Genomic DNA, 24,613 nt, shown 5'->3' with positions numbered 1-24,613 from the left:
GTCAGCGGCCATAGTATGTCGAAAGGTAGATGCGAGCGCTGGAGTAAGCCATTGGTTGCAATTTGCAACCTCACCACTAGATGCCGCTAAATTTCATACACTGGACCTTAAAGTAAAATATTGTTCTGCATAATTCAACTTAGTAATTGTAATTGTACAAAGTAATTAATTAAATGGCAATGAAATAAAACAAATACAATTTAAATTAAATTAAAAAATAATTTTAAATTAAATCAAATTAAAGTATAATTAATATAAAATGTAAATTACATAAAGTTAAATTAGATTCACTTTTAAATTAAATCAACAAATAATAAATTAACAATAAAAAATACATAAATAAATGAATAATTAGTAATATAATGAATTAATAATTATCCATTTTACAATGGCTGTAAATAAATCAATAGAAAGTAGATCAAAAAAGATTCTGCGTCAACCTATTTTGTTTAAAGAAGATTCAAGTCTACTTACTTTGGGGGATGTTGTGCGCCAGAGATCAGAAGCAAACATGTAGAGATCTTGAGAAACAAATTTGACTTAATGGAAATGAGTGTTAATGAAGCTTTTACGAAGCGCATCATTAGCATGTGAGATGCTTCCAGCAAATAATGAGCGCAGCTCCGCAGGTGTGTGCTGAACAGACTTAAAATAACCATCATTATCTGCAGAAAACACAATAATCATCATCCCATACTTACACAATGATAACACTCACATCAAAGACAACATCATAAATACCCTTAAATGGTCTTTAAATGGTCGAGAGAATATTTCTTTGGGTGTGTGAGCATTTGCCGTGTGTGTGCGTGTTCAATGGTGAATAACTTTCTTGCAAAGAAAATGTCAGGATCGCAGATAATACACAGCAGGTCGCAGGATCAACAGAGCTAATTCGAAATACTCTGAATCCATTTTGGCTTCTACATTACCCTGTGACCTGCTGGTATTTCCTACGCTTTACCGCCCCGTTGGGTTTCCCACCTCTCATCTGGGCATCTCTATTTCCTTTCTTCATTTCACATTTTCTTTACATGTCTGTGCGTATGTGTGAGGGAGTGAAGATGCAAGCTCGTACCGATTTGATCTCCATCGTGCAATCGCGCTTCCGTCACACCAGCCCACCCCACCCCACCTGTGATTTCACTCCCCCAGCTCCCAGTTTGTCCTTGACCAGATATAGCTGCTCTGAAAGAAACAGCTCTCCATTATTCCTGAGTTTATGAGGGTGCTGGGTATCTAAATATGACATGATGCTGTGGTCACTAAGGTGTCTCTGAAACTCTCAGTTGATAAAATATCCTATTAACCTCTTTCTATAGATTGTAGCTTTTGTGTTTTATACAGCCAGCTAGAGGGCAATTGCTTCGTTATGTCTGTGACGGTAAACTGTGATGCACTGGAATGCAGTCTGGGGACGCGCGATAGACTTTTAATTCATTGAGGCAAAGTCTGTCAACAGCGTCGCTCGAAAGGATTCCATGCCATCCAATACACATGAAAGGAGAGCCTGTTCTGAATTAGTCATAAGGTTTCTGATTGATCTATGTTGCAGTACACATCTAGCATGACAACATAATAAAGCACACCTATTTTATTCATATGCAGCAGGGGCACTCGCATGGGAAACTTCAAAGGCGGGTACAGGGAAAGCAATCTTAACATTGGACTACACTTGTGCCGGTATTTAAAAATACGGTTTATCGTGAGAATGGATTCGCACAATATTGTCACCGTCGGCATTTTAAAACACTGTCAGTAATTCTGCTTAACATATTAGCATAATTGTTTACATTTCCCTGAATTCACAGTAGCATTCGTTCAGAATGCTGGAACGCAACCCTTGCTCTCTTGGAGACATTTTAATAGGTAGAACTAAATAGAACTCAAACATTTGATTAAACAGATTAAAAGTGCATTCTGTAATCCATATGGTACTTTTATGCGGTCAATTTGCCAACAGGTATGGCAATGTCATTTAAAAGCTTGTGCAAATTTTATATTGATGGCAGCAGAAATTCATCAAATGATTTTGAAGAATGTTATAACCAGGCATCATTCTAGATAAGTGGTTATCAAACTCGGGTCTGGGGACCCCCAGTAGGTCTTTTGGAAGGTCTTTAGAAGGACCCCCAGCAGTGGTATAAAGTAACGAATTACAAATACTCTACATTACGCATCAAATACATTACTGTAATTGAGTAGTTTTTTTCAGGAATTGTACTTTTTTAAATAGTTTAAAAACAGTGTACTTTTACTTTTACTGCGATATTTTTCCTCACATTGTCGTCGCTACTTTATATGTTTAATCTTCATGTGATTGGCTAAGGAGAATAATCAGTCCAGTCACGTGACCCCGTCCACTCAAATCACGCATGGAAAACTTGAGTCACACAGATTTCAAGACATCTGCCGCCAATTTAATTTAATGGAGGACGAACGTGTGCGGCAGGCAGGGCGCGTATCAAACGGCGGTTTTGCGCGCTTGAAAGTCACTGCGGGAAAGGGACACAATACGAAGGCTCGTCCGAGATATGGAGAAATATTGAATTCCTGTATCACTCCGTTCGCCAAGTTTCAACCAAACGGCTATGTCATGAGATAAAATAGTCCATCTCTCTCCAAAGTCTCTACCTCAAGTGCTCTGCCCTTATAAGTGAGTAGGGAACATATGCGAATGGAACGCATGAGAAGCAGTTTCGCAAACTGTGCATTACCAGTTATAATGTTGTAAATAACGTTCAGTTTCTTGCACAGGTCGATCGATTGACTTAAATAAGACGTCATTAATACATTGAAAGAAGCCGCAGGGATTACTTTTATGTTGCCTCTATCTGTATTTTGAACTTTTAAAAAGACATGAACCTGTGGACTTGCATTTTACGAAAAAAAAGTATTGTACTACCCAAGAAATAATGTCACGTACATCTTGGATGGCTTGAGGTTGAGTAATTGATCAGCCAGCTCCTCTACAGATTGACTGTTAATGCTAATCCAGTGCAATTTAGGTTACAAATGTTTTGCAGTTTTTGTAGGTCTTTTAGAAGGTCTTTAGATTTTAGAGAGAAAAAGGACTAAACCAAAAGTGCATTAAAAAACATAATTACCGCTTCACCTCGAAATGTTCATGGTTATCCCTGCTTGCTTTCAAGAATTTTCAATCCTTTCCAGCATTTGTTTACAATTTCCTGAATTGGTTATATTTGTTTTGTATCTTTCTAGCGAGTTTTTCTCACTACAGGTCCCTTTATCTGACTCACTGGGGTTTTATTTGTAAAGCTGAAACAAGATGTATTGTGAATGTTGCTATACAGTACAAAAGCTTTATACATCCAATGTTACTCTTAAAGTGATAGTTCACCCGAAAATGAAAATTGTGTCATCATTTAGATGAAGATATTTTTAAGAATTTTTGGTAACTGAACAAGGGCGGTAACTTTTCACTTCTATTGTATAGACTCAAATCCAATGGCTACAGTTGGTTACCAACATTCTTCAAAATATCTTCATTTGTGTTCTGCAGATGAAAGAAAGTCATACAGGTTTGAAATGACATGAGGGTGAGTAAACGATGACAGACTTCATTTTTGGGTGAACTATCACTTTAAGTGTAGCCAATATGTTGTATTTAGAACAGGGCTCTTCTGGTGCTTAAGGCGAGATTTTAGATTGGCCCCCTTCCCCAATACAAAATAAATAAATTAATAACCAAAATATGTCAATCTAAAAAGCTAAATTAAAACTTTAGCTTACTATAACATGAATTGTGACATAAATAGGAAGTAACAACTAAAAAATCAAATACATTTGTTACAAATACCTTCTTGTTTGAAAATAATAATGTTTGTTTTGAACTGATTGTTTAAATATATATTTTAATTATACTATATCCGATCGCATCGCAGGCACGAGCTCTCAGGATTCTTTGAAAATGATAAATCCGTTTTCAATGCATATTAGACTCCAACTCTTACTTTACTCTTATGTTTATTTAGTTGATGTCCAATTTATATTATTGTAATCTTATTATTCAGTTCACGAGAGGATGTACTGGTCTGAAAATACCCTCGCGTCTGACGGCCCATTTCATCATGCGCCCTAGGCAACCGCCTATGCCACGGGCTGACCCTCCTTTATAATATCACATTTACTTTTTATGTAACATAGTTTAAATGTTTTTTTTTATAAATAAAGATGTATAGATATGTAGTTTACAAAGGGTGTCCCCTACAAAAGGTTCATCTTATTTGGGGTCCTTGAAAATCCCTGATCTAGATGAACAGTTTACACATCGAGTCAGTGGATAGTGGATAGCTCTCGTTTATAAATGCATAAAGTAAATGCACTGATTTAACCTTTTCTTTATAGGTTAACCAATTTCAGTGAATGAGTTATTTGTATGTGTTACTGAACCGTTCAGCTTAGGGGCACGAATTCAACATCTATTCAATTAAGCCTTGATACTGTATCACCTGCCGCGAGCAATGCCAAACTTGCATTAGGAGCATTAAGAACAAACCAAATCGATACAAAAGGCATATTACAAAGTTCTTCAGCCTTTCAATATGGGACATTAAGAGCGTGATGCATGCATCTATGATGAATCAATTTCAGTGGCTTTCATTTATTTAGCTCAAAGACAATTACAGCCTATTTACCTCCACCACTAAAAGCCGTACATAAATATCGGACTCTGCGAGGCAGTAATTATATGGGCCTACAAATGCATTTTTAAATATGAAAAAAGCATTCATTCCTCTCAAGGTAAATGAAATAACCATGTCCTCCAATGGATTAAGCGACTTTTGATGTCAGTCTTTGAGAGAGCCGTATTGATTTCACCCCGTGAATGCTTTCCAAACCAGGATTGGCTGTACAAGGCTTGCTAGAGGATATGGATGATGGAGAAGATTAGATCTTTGAAGTCCAAGCTAAAGAGCTTGTTTTATCTTTCGCACTCAAGTGTTACAGCAGTTGGGAGTGATTCATATTTTTATGTATCCGTACATTCGCCCCCATCCACCCACCTACCCACTTATAGATATAGCGGAAAGGTCAAAGAAGTATTTAGTATAGTGGGATCAAAGCTGTCGCTGTTATGGCTCATCGATAAAGTATTTGCATTAAAAGTTTAAAAACAGCTCGATTTTACTGTAGGCCTATATTTTCCATAACGCAAACAGTGCGGTTATTTCCATATCACTGGGGATGATTTAGTATTTTGCAGATGCTTTTATCCAAAGTAACTTACAGTTCACTTCGTACAGGGAAACAACCAAGTTGCTTTAGGGAGATAAGTGCCCAAGGCCATAGTGATGTTGAGGAAGTGTATAGTTTATTAAATAATGACTGAATTTTCTTTTTTGGCTATGCAGTTTCTTCACCATTCATTTTTGGTTGTTTTTTGTCACGTGTGTGTCTGTTTGTGCCTGAAATGGCTTCATTTGAGACTTTCGGATTCTCGTCACATCCCACCTGAGCTGTAAATATCAATGGCGGAATCAAATAATGCATGATAATATATCACTGTTGACACGCAAAGTAGGTTTTAATTGGTCCACCCAGACTAATATGATGTAGCTGTTGAAGGGAGAAAGAGAGACTCACAGTTGACTTTTGAACATGGAAATGTGACATTACACTGTGAGAAAGGTGGCATTTAGAGAGGCCTTACCCTGACTATGAAATCACTTCATTAGAAGAGCTGAAGTACAGAGCAGTGAAGGACAGGATTGAGGTGGATGAAACATGTACTGTAGGAGAGCTATAAAATACTGATCCCATCAGATCTGTCTGTCTGCCTACCCATCTTTCAAGCAAAAGTTATTAGCACCTTCAATTTTTTTTCCAATTGTAAATTATGTAAAGGATGAATTTTGATGCAATGGCTATAGCATAACATCAATAGAGCCTAGAATGAGGTCACGTGAAATAGATATGCATTGAGGACAAAACCATCAAGGTATCACAAAGCTTTGTTTTTACACTGTAAAAAAACTGTAATATTCCGGCAGCTGGGGCACCATAAAAATACAGTAAAATGATTTTTTTTATTAAAGTATTTTTTTGTTTTTCATGTTATTTTACACCTGACTTGTAACTTTTGCAGTGAATTCATGTAATTTTGCATCGTAAAACATCCTGTAAAAACAGTAATAATCCGGCAGCTGAGGCACCAGAAAAATACAGTAAAATAAAAAAAGTTCAAGGTTTTTTTTCATGTTATTTTACACCTGACTTGTAACTTTTGCAGTGAATTCATGTAATTTTGCATCGTAAAACATCCTGTAAAAACAGTAATAATCCGGCAGCTGAGGCACCAGAAAAATACAGTAAAATAAAAAAAGTTCAAGGTTTTTTTTCATGTTATTTTACACCTGACTTGTAACGCTTGCCGTTAATTTACTGTATGTCATTTTACATTGTAAACAATCCTGTATAAAACTGAAGTAATCCGGCAGCTGGAAAACCAGAAAAAGACCGTTTTTTTGTTTTTAATGTTATTTTACACCTGACTTTTGCAGTCAATTTCTGTAATTTGACATTGTTTACCATATTTCAAAAGCACTGCAAAATTCTGATTTAAGTAGTATCCTAGTGTGTCCGATATGTGCTTTTACCTAATCTTACATATAGTACACAAAATTAGACTAACACCACTCTGACACTGTTGTGTCATTTGTCTTTGAATATTGGGATTGTTTTGGGTATTCATTTACACACTACTGTATGTGGGGTATTGATTGTGAGAGCTTGTAGAGGATTCACATTTATGCTTTGTTTTAGTCTGTCAACAAATTAAAGAACAATGCCATTGCTACAGAAAAGAAAGGGAAAATTAGAAATGTAAACAGGAAACAGCCCTTGGCAAAACTGTACATGCAGTACCATATGGGGAAATTAGTATTTAGGATGTGTAACTTATTTTTTCTATCCACAAGGTGGCGCATCAGAAGCTAAGGTCAGGGTTACTTGAGCAACCTTACCCCTGATTAAAATTGATTTTCTGTATTGTTTATATTTGTGATATACAGTCTTTCTTTCTTTCTTGCCATTTTTTGTTGCGTTTGAAATATTGTTAGAAGAATAGAAATTATATTCTATTCTAGTAGCATAGACATTGGCCTTGTGTGGGCTCTATTTCTAATTACAGAGTTTTACCTTTTAAAACCAGACATATTTAAGCTAAACTTAAACATGTGCTTTAAACACCCTTTAAACAGTCGGGGCAAAAGGCATTATCCCATGAACCATTTAGCCTAAATTAGTCAATGAGATTTAGGTTGTCTTGGAAAAGGAATCGCTTCAGAACAAAGACAAAGTAAGCTCAGCCCTGCCTTGGGATTTCCTGCAGTCAGAAGACCAGATAACGTTTCATTCTCTCCATTACCCAGAGGTCTTAATTAGTTTAATCATGCGCCTTTCTAATTGACTGCTGTTGTGCCGTCTCTTCATCATTTTACTGCCTCGAACCCACCTGCAAAGGCAGCACATGAGACTCTCACACTGGCTTTCTTTACAGTCCTCTCAAAGTTTATGCATTAGATCTCGACATCACAGGCCTGGTTATTCTTAAACTTCCTTTCCCTTTAATTTACGTTCTTCATACAACTATATTAAGCCCAATTTATTGAATTTACATTCCTTGCATTTGCATACAGCAACAGATTCATGAAAAACTGTAGAAATGTAATGGATGCTAGCAGAAGGCTTGCTTTTTAACTTAAGCTCTACATGAATACAAACACAGTGAGCCTTCAGGCAGTCTCTATCACAAGGTGCATCTAGAAAACATAGCGCTAGTTGTTAATTACATCCTGTTGTCTCATTTGCTTTATTTATTTATTCTTTAATTGAGAAACTTGCACAGATATATCCTCAGGTGATGCATGAAACATGGACATCGTTGTGCTCTCTGATATTTATAACATTCCTAATTAAGATTCCCATAAAGCAAGGTAAAAAGCTTCTACTTTGCCTTTGAACTCTGGGAACGCTATGGGTGCTGTTGTTCGAAAGACCTTGTTATATCAAACCGATCATGGATGTTTCACATTCTTTAACGGATACGCTTTCAAACAGGAACTTATGCTCTGTTCCAATGATCATTTTATTCTGTTCTTCCATCAGTTTCATTAATTATTAATGGCATGTTTAGCTTGACAATCGATGCAATTCATCATACTGCCAGTCACAGCTGGGATAACATCTAAATATTTCCTTTTCTAAATTAAATAAACAGACAAATGCTTTTATACGAGGGTTCCTTGGAAATGCCATTTGAAAACCTATTTTCTTTTTGCGTTTTCAGACAGAAACATGACTGGCAGTTGGCCATAGTAAAATCCCTGTGCCAATGCTAGGATGATCTGGATGCTAGTCAGGGTGTTTCTATGGTGTTGCTAAGTGGATTTGAGTGGATATTAGGATGTTGATATATCACACATTTTGTCATGTTATCAGTTTTTTTGCCTGTTAATACTTAATAGACCAAAAAAAAGTTTTTATGATTGACTATTTTCTACATAAAACCATTGTACATAGTGTAAAGAACATTCTGTGAAAATCTATTCTTGATATCTTTAACGTCCGAATAAGACCATGTTAAGGATTGAAATCATATTGAAATTAATGGTTGAAATCAGACCTTGATGCTTATTATCTCAAAATTGTAAAAAAAATCCCCCCCAAATAATTTTCTGCAGCTGGGGCACTAGTAAAATACCGTAAAATAATGGTAGTCACGTGCAGTTTTTTATGTTTTACTTGAAACTTGAAAATTGAGTCTTTTTGTATAATTTGGTGTTTTTACAGTATTTGTACATGATACGTGAAAAAGCTTTAACCCCTATCCACCCCCCCCTTAAAATTCTGTAATATTACTGTTTTTTACATTGCAGACTATAGCCTGGTTTTCCCAAACTGGGTCACATTTGGCAAATGCAGTTGTGGTGCAGGAACACTACATAGTCACCACTAAACATAATATTCAAATGAGATCAACACTTCTAATTGTCAGTAGATCCTAATGCACATGGAACAACCCAGAAAGCAATCCACGAACACAAGAACACTCATGCGGTAAAACAAGGAGCGGACAGGCGACTTTGACGCCAACTGTGCACAGCAAATTTGTTTGTGTTGTTTTGTCACATTTTAATGGAGCGGGTCCCTTGATGGGAGTCCCACTGAGGTCATTTTGGTGTTTGTGATTAAAACTCTTTTCAGGGAACTGTTAGAAGTGCACTCATCTCCATAGGTGCCATGTGCCAGTAGAATCTAGTGTGCACTTTGAGTCCTGCTAATTTCAACTCAGCCGCTGTGTTCGTATAGCCGTCGTGTACTCATTGACTTTGTACTTTCTCTTTCGTTCTCTCTCTCTGTGGATCAGCAGTGGTCTGTGTAGGATGTGAGCATGAGAGCAGAGCTCAGAGGATCCACTGCTGCCAAGCCATCTGCTCATCCGGACAGCCCCGAGACTGAGATTGAGAGCAGCTATCAGAGTCTAGTTAGAGACAGAGAGAGAGTAACAAGATAAGATGGACTACTACAGCAACATCACATATTGTTGCTTAGAAGTAGCCTACAGTATGTCTGTAAATAAAACAACAACAAAAATAATAGTGATCAAATTGGAAGATATGCTGTTTGTTTATTAATCAAGCTATTCACGTTTGTAAAATATTTTTATAGCTTTTAAGAAGTAATTTTTATTAAAATAAATAGTTGTTGAAATAAATATTTATAATAATAATAATTATTGATTATAAAATGTATATATATATATATATATATATAAATTATATAATGTAATATCTGATTGGAATAGAGAAAGTGTAAGAACAACGCCATTTCGAACAGCGACTCTAGTGGCGTAAAGTGTAAAGTCTGTAGCTTTGACACTGGAGACTTGGAATCTAATCCACCTCTTGCTGAAAATGCTCTTTTACCTTTTTCTATCACATTACAGATCATACAGGCATTTGATAAAATTCAATTTTATTCATAAAGTTTAGGTTTAGGGGAAGGTTAGGGGAAGGGCTTTAACATCTCAATAAGTTGCCATCTGTAACAGTTCTACTAAATGAGGAACGATGTTTCCACACAGGAAATTTCCACACAGGAAACTGATGAATATGTGTTTTAATGAGTCCACATCAGTTTCCACACAGGAAACTGATGAATATGTGTTTTAATGAGTCCAGGCAAGAAGATCAGATCACTGGTAACTATGGGTAAACATCCACAGGAACACAAATCCAACAAATAACACCAATGGAACAAAACAGGCAAAATATATAATCCAGAAGGAGTCCGAGGTAGAGCATTTGATAATGCAAAATACAACTAGACTGGACGGAGAACAATGGGAAGGTGCAAACATATAAAGGGTCTGGGAACTAGTCAATCACTATGGTCAGAGGAGTGCAGTGTCTGATTGGATTTAAAAGTCTGGTGATTGTGAGCGAATATGATGAGGATGTGGCTCTGGTGCGGGGGGCGTGGTCTGTGGAGGTAGAGCGGTTGTTACACCATTATTTTTATAATTTTTATAAATATATTTTATAAATATAACGATTTACACTAATGTTTAATGCAAAACAACACTGAGGTGCAAATAGTAACGTTATCTGCCAGTAAGCACCAATAGCATCTAACTACTTTTTCTACTTAATCCAAAGAAAATCCAGCTATTTTCGGTTAATGTACATAGCATATTGCTAAGAAATGCTGCTTTTTTCACTTAGTGTACACAAAACCTACTGCTATATAAACTTAGTATAAAATAGCATCTATTGCTATTTTCATTTAGTGCAAATAGCCGCTGCCTTTTATTTTTTGCCATCAATCATTATATATTGTATTGTTTGGTATTGTATTATATTATTCACTGCTGTCCTTCTGAATGCTCTTATTTAATCTATACTCTCTTATAACTTATTATAATATATTATGGCCCGGTTTCACAGACACAGATTAGTTTAAGCCAGGACTATGCCTTAGTTGAATTAAGATATTTATGTCACTTTTATGAAAATGCCTTAGAAGAATACATTACTGGTGAGCATCTTGAGACAAAACAATGGCACTGATATATTTTAAGATATTTCTGGGCAAGTTATATTCAGTTAAAACAGGTCACACATTCCTTTTAGTCTAAGACTAGCCTTAAGCCTTGTCTGTGAAACTGGGCCTATATTTGTAATGTATTATATTTCATTTAAAAGAACACATCATTTGACAGTCTTATTCAAAATATCCGTTCTTTTTTAAAAATGATACTAATAAAATGTCATGCATGGTAAAATAATGCAAATGGATGCCTTCAGATCTTCTAGATGTTTTACATTTGGAACTTGTGTCTCCCATAATATTAATAAAATATTTTGTCTTTTTGAACAGTGACCAATACATGTCTACTTGTAGTTCCAGTCAAGACATTTGATTATATTTAAATCAATTTCACAAGTTTTCCCCTAAAATATTCTCAGAAAAAGCAAAAAGTTAAGACCCAAAATGTATTGCAGCTCCAGTTAAGGTTTCCAATAGTCAAAACTCATTATCGCCCATGAAAAATAATGAAACTTTCTGGATGACAGTTAATTTTACTTTCACCTTTGAGGTTTATTTTTTAACAAATTTCATGAGCCTTAAAAAGTAGGTAAACATGATTTCCAACCGTTACCGAGCTTGTTTTGGCCAGCTCAGAATGTCTAATTGGAATAAACCGGATTTGGGGGTCTGTTGCTCTCTCTGTAGTTAAATAAAATCATGTCTGCCGCACACTCAGTAAGTTCAGACGTGACTCTTGCTAAGTTGAGTACTAGCTTCGTCACGACTGCTAAAGGTACAGCGATTTTCTTCTAGTCCTCTAAAGATCTTAAGACCCAGGCTGCTGGCATACATCAGCTACACGAGTCAGGGAATCAATTATTTCCCCCTTTTTCGTCTCCATTCCTCTACACCGGAACAAACGCTGCTTCGCAGATGAGCGCGCACAGGGTTCAATGACGGTGACAGTGACAGGCAATAACGCATAAAACATTGCAACAACAACAGGCACTTTACAGTGGAAGAAAGTCAACGGGTAATACACACTCTCTCCTTCTGTCTCACCCTGTCTTTTTTATTCGTTAAATATAATCATCATCTGTTCTCTACGGTGAGCACAGAATGAATACTGCTGGGAGTTCATTTGTGGGAAACTTGCATGGTAAATTGATCAGTTCTTGTTTTATTCGCTGGCTTGTTGTGGCGTGTCGCTGTTCCTGTCATTTGATTGGTGTTTAGCAGGATCCAACTTTAATATTTTAAATGTTTTTTTTTATTATATATGTATATTATTATCAACAATAATGTTGATAAGTTGCAATCAATTTGGCGATGTTTAAGCCAAACACAACTAATGGGTTCATTGAAATAAAATTGCTTAAATACCATACAATGAGAGGCCCGAGCTGTATATCAAGGTTGTCAAGTTTGCACTTTTTCCGCAGAATTGGGCTAGTTTTAAACTTGTTCCCACAGGTTGTTTTTCTTCTTTGGGTTAAAAGTGGCATGATTTTCTTCATCATTATGCTACTTATTTTTATTGTTAGTAATCGATAGGATTATGTTATTTATAGAAAAAACGACAATATGGTGATTTTCAAGAAATTGTGTAAAATGCGTAAGGGTGACTAATATATTGTTTAATATTTGGTCTGGGGTCATATGGCTTGTTTTGTGCTTTTTCATTGTCCATTTGACTGGTTTTGTTATACAGATTTGGCAACCCTGCTATACATCCAATGAACAAAATCTCACAAGCTGTACGAAATTGCCCCCTATATTCTTAGTCACTATTCCCTACATTAGTACACTAACATAGTCGAAGGAGCAAATAAAAAACGTGTGAGTGAATTCGGACACACAGTGTGTCGGAAATGCTGCGGGTGTCGTCATCTGCCATGGAAATTCATTCAGCACAAGCCTCACGATGGCTAGCCGCTAGTCGTGTACATCGGTTGTACACCTATTGCGATGCATCATGGGATTGAATGAGAGCACTCAATAATTTCAGCTATGAATTCAGACACCCCTAAAAATGGACGTTCCTTCAAAAAGTAAGGGGTTACTTCGGACACAGCTTCATAAACTTGGGGGAGGGGGTGTTGCTAGGCAACAACCTAGCGATGTCCTTGCAACCATCAAGAGCATCTTAAAAGTTTACTTAAAAGGCACATGCAGGTAATCAACGTTCCATACAGACTCTTATCTTATCTTTGATTTTCGGATGCTACATGCCTTAAAAGTGCTTCATTGTAACTAACTTATCAAGCATCCAAGTATGTTTCAGAGTTCCTCAGCTTCTTACTTTTCTAATCTTCCTTTGTGCAGAATAGCGCGTGAACCTGCCCTCATTACGCCAAGTGTAATTAACCAAACGTCAGCGGCACAAATAACCACATCTGACAGAAACATGACTGTTCTCCTTGCATAAATTCAACACTATTGTACATTTCATGACAGTGTGTAATTTTGGGCTATGCCATGTTCTATTCTAGAATTACAGTATGGAGAGGAGATGAGAATGAAACATTACACAAAAGAATATCAGGAGATAAAAGACTCTGTATCGGGAAAATATGACACAGACTATCTTTGTAGCTTTGACAAGCAGTGGGAGTGGACGTAAGGATGTGGCGCTATTTTGGAGCTCCTTCGCTGCTCAATTGGTCGGCGTGTTTGAACATTTATGACAAACTGTGCTGAAGCGAGACGAGAATGTCACACATCAGGAACGTCTGTTGAAAGAAACACGATAGGACATTATCGCAAACCTCTGGCTAAATACAACATGCAGGAGGCGAACTCGAGAAAACACTAAACACTGTCTCCATGTCTCGTATGCAGATATTACCTCCGAAGCCCCCTGACACGTTTGATTGACTTCAGACCCAAACGCCCGGCAGCACGGTAGCTTTACTACGGTCTTAATATATTTATGTTCTTCCGTTACTCTGACAAAAGTGCTTTTAAAAAGCAAAGTCATTAAAATTGAGCATTTCAGTAGGCGAGTATGTGATCGCTAGAAGCGCTCACATGGCAAAATACAGTTAGCGTATTTGTTCCAATAAGCTCTTTCAGTTTTCCCCGGATGAACAGTGTCTATTATTTGTGACATTTAAATAAGAGCTTTCGGTTGAAACGTTGCTGAAACACAACAGTGTGGAAAGCAAATGGTTTGCACACTACAGCAGATCACATGATACTGTATTAAATAAAGTAATATAATCAATCTGGGCTTCAGCCGTGACTGGCTGTGTTTTTAATGAAATACTAGCACACTACTTGAAGTAATAGTTCACCCAATCATATACTCACCCTCACTTCGTTCCGTATGGACACAAAACCACCGAGACATTTCTCAAAATATCTTATTTTGTGTTCGACAAAGTCAGGTTTTGAATAAGTAACAGATTTTTCATTTAAGAGTGAACTATGCGTTTAATATCATGCAGTATGTTGTATATTCCCTGCTGTATAAAAAGTAGGCAATAAAAGTTTTTTTGTCTTGAGATTTGTGTTGTTTAATTAACTGGTTATGAAAACTGGAATATGGTTAAGGTGTTTGAATTGGGAAATTTTGATCTATTTTGATCTCATGATGAGACATGACCTCATTATGTTGCCTGTGAGTGGGATACTATTGTCATCATTCAAATATAAATGTATTTTTTTATAAAACAATAATGTAAATAATAAATGTATAAGTATTGCAAACAATGTGCAGTTGTATGCTGCAGATGCATACACTCTTAAAAAGGTTGTGTTAATTATGAAGACTTCTTTATGTTATGCTTTTTAACACATTGTGTGTCATTCTAACACGTTGTGTATTTAAATAAATGAAAGGGACAACACAAGTTGAGTTAAAGTAACACAAAATGTGTTGTCCCAGAAATAACACAGATGTGTTCAGTTAAGGACAATACATTTTGTCTGTTGTCCTTAACTGTTTTTGTAGCGTACAACAAACTGTTTGTATGTGTGCTATTCCAAACATTAAATGCCCTTTAATGCCATGTTTTTAAATATTAAACGTGACTTTTAGAATGCAAAAAGTTTCCACCTTTGCCTATCATGGGGCTAGAATTACACATAATTGCACATCAGAGCTTGTGATGATTATGTTATCACGGTGCCATTCGATGATCTAATACAACAGGCAAAGTTCATTCAAGTGGGTGAAGTATTTTTAATGGCAGCTTCAAGCTCGCTATTAAGAGTTCAGGTTTCACAAGAAAGAGGAAGAGCGTGATGTACCGGTGCAGTGACCTACAAGCTTTCAGGCAGTTTGGGAGACACATAAAGACCCCGAGGGACAGAATGTAGTTCGGTGGATACACAGCTTTAGTTTAATTAAAGCAATCTCCAGTGCTAATCACTCTGTTGAGAGAACACGAGACACGGAGTGTGGATACACGCGCACACACATCCTAAAAATATATAATGAATGAGACTGATTAGCCCCATCAAACAGCCCCTCGGTAGCAAAATGGCAGGAAATCAAGGCTGGAATGATTATAGTTTGACTGGTTCTCGAGGTGGGAATGAGACAGCCGAGGTGAGATGCAGCGAGAGAGGGAAAGAAGATGAAAGATATTGCACTCAGAACATTGCTGTGCTTTTCCTGGCCAGACCTTCGAGCGCTTGCCTCTGTATGTACAATGCTTCATTGCATAATAGAGTCAATGCAGGCTTGATTTATGTGGTTTACTGATAGATAGGATGATTGATTGGTTCATTCTTTGCTAGTCTGACTTGTAACTTTTATTGATTATTTAAATGCTGTTGTGTTGGATAAGGCATACTGGTTAAGTAAATATCATGTGGAGATCCAACACATAATTTGTATTAGCAATGCACCGATATGTACATTTTGGCCGATGATTCTTTAATATTGGAAGCCGATAACCGATGTATTGGCCGATATACAGTATCTTGATATTAATATAAAAAAGGCAAAAAGTGGACAACTGCTTTTATATGAAAACATTCACTGCAGAAAACAAGGTGACCGTTAGTTCTCTTTTTTTCCCCTGAAAATCATGTACCAAGCCTACTTTACACTAGTTAACGGTACTTTAACCTTCAAACTTTTCTGGTATATTTTTTATTTAATAAGCAAATTATAGATGTTCTTACAGAGCAAGCCAGAACATTTTTCTTAATAGCCACGTCTAACAGGTCTCAAGACAGAAAGCATTCAGACAGCAGTCTGATTCAAACATTATGCTTTTGTTCCTATAATTTACACATTCATAAATACTGTATCTACATACTGTACCTACATCAACAATGTTTTGCTCATATCTGTAAGTGAATGATCACGACAGAAAGACTGTACTGTACTGTATTTTATCTTCAGCATGCAGCTGAAGAAGTTTAACCAGAGGAAATGATTTATGATTTATTGGGTATAATATATCGGCCTAAATTTTATACCGATAACATTAAAAATGACCATTATATGGCCGATAATTTATCGTGCATTCCTAATTTGTATGAATTCCTATGATCTGATTTACTGTTGTCCTTCTGAATGCTCGTTTCTCCATATTTTTTAATTTGTATTTTTGGCCATAAATCGTTATTATAGTCATGTTTGTCACTGGGTTTTGCCAATATCTAACCAATAAAAAGTATTAAAAAGTGCTTGTCAACTCTGACAACACAGTTTTTAATTATTTAAAAAGTTGTTTTTCCATTACCTACAAAAACAGCGAGTTTGGTCATCTGAAGTTTCAGAAGGATGGCGACAAAATGAGAATTTTAGGACAATCTGCTTTTGGGTTGGGGTTTAATTCTTGCTTTTTTGAATGTGTACAATTCACAAATTTATATGAGTTTGTAGAATATTATCGGTTATGTCATGAGATCAGATTTGGGAGAGCACCCCAAATTTGATCATTTTAGGGATGCTAGAAATTATATTGAAATATTGCAATGGTTTGCAATAACTGAAGGATTTTGATACGTCAAAGTTAGTCAAACAGGTCAAAACAGACACTGGTGAGACAAAGACAGTGATGTTTTCTTTTCCCAAAAGAAGAAAAATGTAGAACATATGGTTTTGGTTAAATCATTTTCAGTTTCTGAATGTATTTTAATTTCATTTAAATGTATACATTATCATATTACATATTGCATGTGACATTGTTAACAAGTTATCACATTTCTCTTCAATATCAAGCAGTCCTATCTATGTTTTAAGCAACGTATTCATAAGCTACATGTCCTCTAGCTCAACTAGTAGAGCATTGGTAGAGAAAGGGTCATGGGTTCGAACCTCTGGGAACATTCAGTACATACTATTTAATTGTTTTAGATTGAATGCACTGTACGTTGCTTTGTCAAATGCATTCAAACCTGTATGACTTTCTATCTTATGCAGAACACAAAAGAAGATATTTTGAAGAATGTTGGTAACCAAACCAGTGGTACCCATTGACTTGCATAGGTTTTGTGTCTGAACATTAGAAGTGAATGAGTAACGATGTGGTCCATTTTTTTTCCAAAATATTTTCTTTTTTGTTCTGCAGAAGAAAGTAAATCATAAAGGTTTGAAATGACAGAAGCGTGAGTAAATGATGACAGAATTTTCATTTTTTTGTGAACTATCCCTTTAAGACACCTTTTACAGGTTTTCTAAAAGCATACAGTAGATGCATTAATATACTTTAAGCACTTTTATTCATTTCTCTTCCCTACACCATGATGGATCTGGCATGAAACTGTCTACACCTGTTCAGGACTATTATGAATTCAAAATTAGCACAGTGATGCTGCTCCATCAAATCATGTCAGCTTCATAATGATAAGAAGCCTCGCTTTTCAAACTCAACCCTCATCTGCGTTCCACATGTGGGAAGATGAAAACAAAGCAGGCGAGGAGAGAGAGGAGAAAATTAACGTGCAGTTTAAGTCTCGGGCTATCTCTACGGACTGTAAAAATGTGATTTTGTGTTGTTTTCATTCTCTGTATTTTTGGGGGGGCACTGGATAATGTTATTATTACACTATATAAGTGCTGTCATTACCGTGGCCCAGTTTCCACAAAGCACCTACACCCACCCAATCTACACCAGATAGATAAATCGTAGCCCCATTTTTTTATCGCGAAGATGCTCGCGCGCACATTATAAAACTTATCCGAAGCTTTAAGGCTGTGTGGGCTTGCACAAAGGAGTCCTTCCTCCCACGGCCAGTGCAGAGAGAAAGAAATCAAGCTGACTCAAAGAGCCTTCCAAACGCCAAGGGGGAGAGGGAATCATTTTCCCCCCATCGTTACCATGCAATGTGAGATTACTGCTGGGACCCCCGGGCCACATATTCTCTCTCGATGAGTGCCGGAAAGCGGAGGAGTCCGTGATTTTTGTGCCTGTGTACTGTATGTTAAAGTGCACCAATGTTAATACACACTTTTACCACCTACCTTAAGCTTCAGACCAGCGTTGGGGAAGATACTTTGAAATTCAGCTTTCAAATTCTACAAGCTACTCATAATATAATGTAGTTAAACTACAGTAGATAGTCCACTCGTGGTTGTATGCGTCACGCCTCGAGGCAGCTATTTCCATCCATGCACGGATAGTTCCGCAATTGGGGAAAGAACAAAATCTCCAAAACTGTTTGCTAAAGAAACAAGTCACCTAAAATCCTTTTTTTATCACTCTCATGACCCAATCCATATAACTTCTTCACAAAAAGAAGAGAGGCTATATAAATGAATATCTGGCGATGAATTTCAATGTGACTTACATTGTGACTTACTTAAAGGGATAGTTCACCCAAACTATACAGATCCATCATCATTTATTCACCCATATGTCGATCAAAACCAGTATATACCTTTCACTTTCTGTATATAGAAACAGCTCTAGTCCCCATTCACCTTCATTTTATAAAGAAACAACTCCAGTACCCCATTCACATTCATTATATAAAGAAACCGCCCCAGTCCCCATTCACTTTCTATACATAGAAACAGCCCCATTCACCTTCATTATATAAAGAAACAGCTCCAGTCCCCATTCACCTTCATTATATAAAGAAACAGCTCCAGTCCCCATTCACTTTCTATACATAGAAACAGCCCCATTCACCTTCATTATTTATAGAAACAGCCCCAGCCCCCATTCCCTTTTATTATATAAAGAAACAGCTCTAGTCCCCATTCACTATCATTATATATAGAAACGGCTCTACTCCCCATTCACCTTCATTATATAAAGAAACAGCTCCAGTCCCCATTCACCTTCATTATATAAAGAAACAGCTCCAGTCCCCATTCACTTTCATTATATAAAGAAGCAGCTCCAGTCCCCATTCACTTTCATTATATAAAGAAGCAGCTCCAGTCCCCATTCACTTTCATTATATAAAGAAACAGCTCCAGTCCCCATTCACCTTCATTATATAAAGAAACAGCTCCAGTCCCCATTCACTTTCATTATATAAAGAAACAGCTCCAGTCCCCATTCACTTTCATTATATAAAGAAGCAGCTCCAGTCCCCATTCACTTTCATTATATAAAGAAACAGCTCCAGTCCCCATTCACCTTCATTATATAAAGAAACAGCTCCAGTCCCCATTCACCTTCATTATATAAAGAAACAGCTCCAGTCCCCATTCACTTTCATTATATAAAGAAACAGCTCCAGTCCCCATTCACTTTCATTATATAAAGAAGCAGCTCCAGTCCCCATTCACTTTCATTATATAAAGAAGCAGCTCCAGTCCCCATTCACTTTCATTATATAAAGAAACAGCTCCAGTCCCCATTCACCTTCATTATATAAAGAAACAGCTCCAGTCCCCATTCACCTTCATTATATAAAGAAACAGCTCCAGTCCCCATTCACTTTCATTATATAAAGAAACAGCTCCAGTCCCCATTCACTTTCATTATATAAAGAAACAGCTCCAGTCCTCATTCACTTTCATATAAAGAAACAGCTCCAGTCCCAATTCACATATGGAAACTGCTCTAGTCCCCATTCACCTTCATTATATAAATAAATAGCTCTAGATGTCGAGTGAATGATGATAGAAATTCATTTTTAGTCTCAGCTAACCGTCTTTTTAGCTTGTCACTCCCCAGCCCTGCTTCAGACCATACATCATCCACATGTACCTGTTGCTCTGACACTTTCATCATGAAGATGTTGGAGAGATGTGGGCCTGTTCACAACAGCGGGCAGGTTCCATCCCCCGTGACCCCCGCCTGCATGAATCAGTCCCTGTACAAGGGAGGGAAATAAATTGAAAGCTTTCTGCAGCAGTAAGACTGATAGGCAGGCATTTTTGCGAAGGTGCAGCTTGTGATGGAGATGTCTTTTAATCCTCTTTTCATTTGTTTGATTATCTGGTCTTAAACCAGGAGCAGAGCGGCTGAACATGAGAGCAGAAAGAAAACGCGAGGCGGCAGGTAAAACGGTATCCATACTCGATCTGTTGTGTTTCGTATGTGAAAAGAAGCCACACTCTAAGAACAAGCTGAAAATCCTCAACTGGAATCAAGGTCTTGCTCTGTGTCTTTCTCTCGTTCACTTTTTCTGTGTCGTCGTTCCTCTTTCTGATCCATGCGAATTTTTGCCAATTCCATCACTCGGCACGACCGCGCGTGCGTGTGCGCGTGTCTGTTCGCTTTTGATTAAATCCAGGGCAAATGTTGGTGCACACACAAAAGCGAGGCAACAGCGAGGAAATCTTTCAATCTGTCGCCATGGCATGACAATAAAAAGCCATCCATCAGACCGATATTGGCAGGAACAAATTGGGTTTGGAAAACAAAGGCAGCTTGGTTGTTTGTGCCCGTGTCCATTGTTGTGTGTTTACATGTATATTTGTGCACGTTCGCGCTTCGCGAACGCTCCCGTTTTGGAGCAGCAGAGACAGGGGAGCTCGAAAAAAGCTTGGTCCTTGAGCTCAGCGCAGAGAATGCAAAGCTGTCATGGCAGCTTAGCCATTAGCCGAGGTGAGCTCCATGCACAAAAGTGGAACATTAAGATTTCTTCAGCGTTAGGACTGTGCCATCTCTCACGCAGATGGGCTGTGCGTGAATGTGGGGAGGGGGTCGAGCACACATGCGCTGCTATTTCGACGATGTCTCGCTTGAGCGTCGCAAAGCGTGGAATTGGACTGACGCGACCATTTTTAGCATCGCCCTAAACGGCGTTTGTCAAACGAGGACTTCGAAACTCTGATACGTAAATGTCAGACTAATTCGCGTTGAATGCGAAAACAAAATTGAAGTTGCCTAAGAAATGTCGAGTAAAAGGATTCGCTCCCTAATCCTCTTTTTTGCTTTTTTATGAAGCATTCTTTTGGCCGTGTTTCCGTAAAGATGGGCTTTGGCTGTACGCTGTACCTCTAATCTGAGCGTAATTCCTGCCGCATGTCAAACAAGCAGCATCTCTGCCCTGTTAGCTCGCTACATTTTCCCTGTCTGTAATCCTACTAAGCTCACCACTCAACCATGTGGTCATCTGGCTGCTTGCGCATTTGCCCGTTTTATCATTTCCCGCCACGGGCAAAGCTGGGTTCGTGCCACCGACATCCTGCCAGTTTGTCTGCCCGAATATCTTGTGCGCCGCGATGCCTAGCGTTCTAATCCAGTTCTGCGCTCTTAATCAAATCCACTGGTTCTGGAGTGGAGGAATGAACCCATTTCTGTCCAACTTGACCTCGCTCCGCCCCGGCCCAGCCCGATCTCTTTTACTTTTATTGTAAAAAAATTAAAATGGTGTAATCCAACATGGTACAATGAAACTACAAAAAGGAAAATCGTGCACACGCTTTTTCTACCTGAACCTTGAAGATGAGGTCATGTCATGCATTTTTTATTTTATTGTTTCCCCTGAGGGCCACTTGTTTTGTGCCTGAAAGAGTCTTCTCTGCCCTCTCTCTGACCCCTGGAATTTTAGTGTCTTAAGAAATGTACTTTTTGCATGTGAAATGAGCAACAGCTCGTTGATTCACTGAGACGAGGCCACAGGTTTGCGTTCGGGGTCAGTACAGTTTTTAACTTTTTCAATGCCAACTGCTTTTAAAAACCTGCATCACATTGTTGCAGATTCATAACACAAAAACCGTCTGCATGAATACTAAAGATTAGACTGAAATGATCATGAATCTTTTTACAGATCTACCACACTTTCAAACATTACTTTTGTTGTTAGTTATTTTGATATTAGGACTAAGAGCCTGTTCACACCTGGTATTAAAATGCGTTTTGGTCGGTCGGATCACAAGTGGACAACGCTAAATGCAAATGTAAACAGGGTGTGGAACGTTCTAAACTTCAGTGTTGGGTAAGTTACTCTGAAAAAGTAATTAATTACTAGTTACTAATTACATATTCAATAGTGTAATTAGATACTGTACAAATTACTCTCTCCAAAAAGTATTTAGTTACTTATTACTAATTACTTTCTATATCCTATAGCAACCTTGATTAGTTAAGTGATTCAAGGATAGACATGAAACGGCTCTTTTAATTCATTCAAATAAATAATATAAAACTACATAAAGTACTCTTATTTACTGACCAAAGTATTACAGATGTGAGAATTATACATTAAAGCACGGATTTTAAAGTTAGACTTTGAATTTTGATGTTAATTCCACTATTGCACACACATATATTACACAAAGTATTTAGTTTAATTACATCAGAAGTAACTGTAATTAAATTACAGAAAAAATAAGAGTAATCCCTTACTTTACTTTTTCAAGTGACAAGTAATTCAATTACAGTAACTAAGTAACTTGTCCAATTTTGACCGCTTTCAGAGATGATCAAAAACGCATTTGACCAGTGTAGACACTCGTGTGGTCAAATGCGTTCGACCAGCCACGAGAGATCGCCTACTCTCTGCATACCGACATAATGCGCAAACATTCTGGAACGCACGGTAATGATCAGGATTTAAACTTTGCCAGCTGAACGCCTAAAAGTTTGATTTAAAGATCACCATTCCATCTTACAATGTTCAGTGTGGTCACGTAAGAGCGACTCATGGTCTTTTTGGTCCGTTTTGGTACTGACATGTTTTTGGACAATTTATATTGATTCCTTATATGACACCTCTTTAAATCTCCTTCATCTGTGTAAGCAATAACTGTTCCTGTTTATGTATGAGGTCATGGGTATCCTGTTCAGTTCATTAGGAACAAGCATTGAAAATGTAGACCCTAAACACATTATTGGATTTATATAACAGCACCTGCCAAATGTATTAAAACCAAATGTAATGTGTATATATAGTCCAGTTTATATACACACCTCACTGACAAAACATTCTTTCAGATTCTTTTTTACTCTCTATTTTGTCATTGTAACATTATGAGTTGCCTGTATACTGTAAAATGACTTTTAATCAAAGGTGTTGAAAGGCAAAAAAAACACTTCAAACAATAACCTGTCGACCTCCGACCTGAAACGGTGGCGTATTTTATGGCTTTCTAGGCAGCTTTGTATAGTTGATGATTTCTATTTCACAGGCAGGTGGGCACTCTCAGCGCAGGCCCGAAGAGGCCAAAGAGCATCTGGGAGGGGTGAGATAGGATGGGGTGACCACTTTTACACCCTCTCATGGGAGAAAACAGCATGTCTGTGTGATTGAGAAACGGCACACAGCGCTAAAAAATTATTCTACTGAGAATGTTATGCAACCATGCGATAAATGTTATGAATGATAACATGTTTCATGAGTCAGTTGTTCTGTTGGCTTGAGGTGTGAGCACATTCTGTCCTGATGGTGTGTTCCCAGCGCTGGCAGATTACACACGATTTGATGATGTCAAATCAGTAATGGATTTGCGGTTCGTGTTGAACCATCAATGTATTTACATCTGTAATTTTAGACACCTGGTGTGTTGTGTGATGAATGATCTGGTTTTATGAATTATAATCAATTGTTTTTCTTCATTAAAACGTAATGGCATGGTGCCTAAAGGTCTAAGACCACTCGTGAAAATGTCTTTTGTTCATTCATTTTGTTTCTAGCTGAGTTTCATGACTCTAAAACAAGAGAGAACTGTAAATTGAATACTGTGAAGTATTTGAAGTGTTTGGGTTTATCGAAAAAGCTCCTGTAGTTTGCCGGGTCTCTTAGGAATGCTGGGATTTATATGCTGTCGTCCTCGCTTAATTAGCCGAATTCCCCAGCCGAGGTTGGCGAGAGAGCCACCTGTACAGTACACCTAAAAACAGACGTGCTTTGTGTCGTCTGGTCCCACTGCGGCACATGCTCAATACAGACTAATGCCTGCTCATCTGGGATTGACTGGCATTTTCACATGGAAGGGCAACAACAACAGCAGTGGTGTAAACACCCACTCGCGCAAACAAACTTGCACGCGTGCGCACAAACAGATACACGCCCGTGACAAGCGCACACACATTTACATACACGTACGTGCAGACGATCCCTGGTGCTTTGTGGAAAAAGACATCCGGATAACAAACAAATCAATGTAATTCCTCATTGGGCTGTTAAACTCAATTAATTAAGAGCAACAGTCATTCACGAAAATGAAACCTTAATCAGTTTTCTGGCT

The 24,613-nt window shown here is 37.6% G+C and overlaps 1 long non-coding RNA gene across 2 annotated transcripts in view; it reads right to left on the bottom strand.

Moving 5' to 3' along the window:
• LOC130562622 (uncharacterized) overlaps nucleotides 1-20,274 on the bottom strand; it is a 55,482-nt gene extending 35,208 nt beyond the window's left edge. For both annotated transcript variants that reach the window (XR_008963995.1, XR_008963996.1), the window contains exon 1: nucleotides 20,184-20,274. This is a non-coding gene — a long non-coding RNA (uncharacterized LOC130562622). The remainder of the gene's footprint in view (nucleotides 1-20,183) is intronic.
• Between the last annotated feature and the right edge of the window lie 4,339 nt (nucleotides 20,275-24,613).

Source organism: Triplophysa rosa, linkage group LG12 (genome assembly GCF_024868665.1).
Source record: "Triplophysa rosa linkage group LG12, Trosa_1v2, whole genome shotgun sequence".
Taxonomy (NCBI): domain Eukaryota; kingdom Metazoa; phylum Chordata; class Actinopteri; order Cypriniformes; family Nemacheilidae; genus Triplophysa; species Triplophysa rosa.
Note: the sequence above shows the minus strand (reverse complement) of the source record. Positions and strands in the feature narration are given on the sequence as shown.